The sequence below is a fragment of the Cynara cardunculus genome (assembly GCF_001531365.2).
Source record: "Cynara cardunculus var. scolymus isolate 2C chromosome LG 10, CcrdV1, whole genome shotgun sequence".
Lineage (NCBI taxonomy): Eukaryota > Viridiplantae > Streptophyta > Magnoliopsida > Asterales > Asteraceae > Cynara > Cynara cardunculus.
The window spans coordinates 6,467,994-6,469,204 of NC_037537.1; positions in this window are offsets into that span (position 1 = coordinate 6,467,994).

Here is a 1,211-nt window from a genome sequence, read left to right on the forward strand (position 1 = left end):
TGCATTCGCTAAAGTTGAAGGTTAATATGGTGTATTAACCTGAAGGTCTCTTCAGCATTCGCTGAGGCTTGAGCAGTCTTCACACATATGTAGAGAGGCTTGTAATCACCGAATACCGCTTCATCTCACGTACTCGCCAGTCTCTAATCTTCAGTTTCAGTCCTCGACATTTGCTAAAGGTTCTTTGGTGTGAGTGTTGTCTTCTGTAAGTATCACTGTCGTTTATTGGATTAACAATACATGTTTTTCAACGATCATTGAACAGACTCAGTGAAGATAGCTGGAACTGAAAAAAGACAGAAACAAAAATACTTTACATAGAATAGAAGGGATTATCATCAAATCACTGAGAGAGAGGATCAACACGTTTATCAGTGTAACTTTTCTGCCGATCCTAGGCTACTTTCATTCATTCACAAATCTGATTAATCCTACCTGCCGTTAGGTGAACTATATCAGGTCTAGCCAATTCTTTCTCGCCCATTTCTTTTCAACACAATGGTTTTCGACATTTTCGTTCGTACAATACTTCAAAAGGTGTTGTTTGAACACTCGAATGATAATTGTTGTAGGCGAACTCAATCAAACACAAATGACTATCCCACGCTCCTCCAAAATCTACTACACATGCTCGCAACATATCTTCAAGCGTTTGGATCATTCGTTCACTTTGCCCATCGGTCTGTGGATGGTAAGCAGTACTCAATTTTATCTGTGAACCCATTTCTCTTTGAAAACTCTTCAAAAACATAGATGTGAATCGACTGTCTCGATCAGAAATAATTGACAAAGGAACACTGTGATGTGTTACCATTTCATTAATATACAATTTCGCTAGTCGATTCATGGAGTATGATTCTTTCATTGGCAAGAAATGAGCGGATTTGGATAAGCGATCCGCGACAACCCATATAGCATCAAAGCCTTTCGGTGTTCTATGTAGCTTAGTTATGAAATCCATAGTAATGTAATCCCACTTTCAAACTGGAATTTCTAATGACTACAACTTACCGTAAAGGCGTTGATGCTCTATCTTCATCAGCAAGTAAGTCATACACTCCTCAACATGTCTTGCTACATCATTCTTTGTTCCCGGCCACCAGTGAATCCTTAATGTTTCATGGAATGAGGAATCATTATGAATGGTGAGAACTTCAATCAATGCAAATTTAAACATAAAAATACCTTGTGTTGAATAAGGTAGTGTTGCA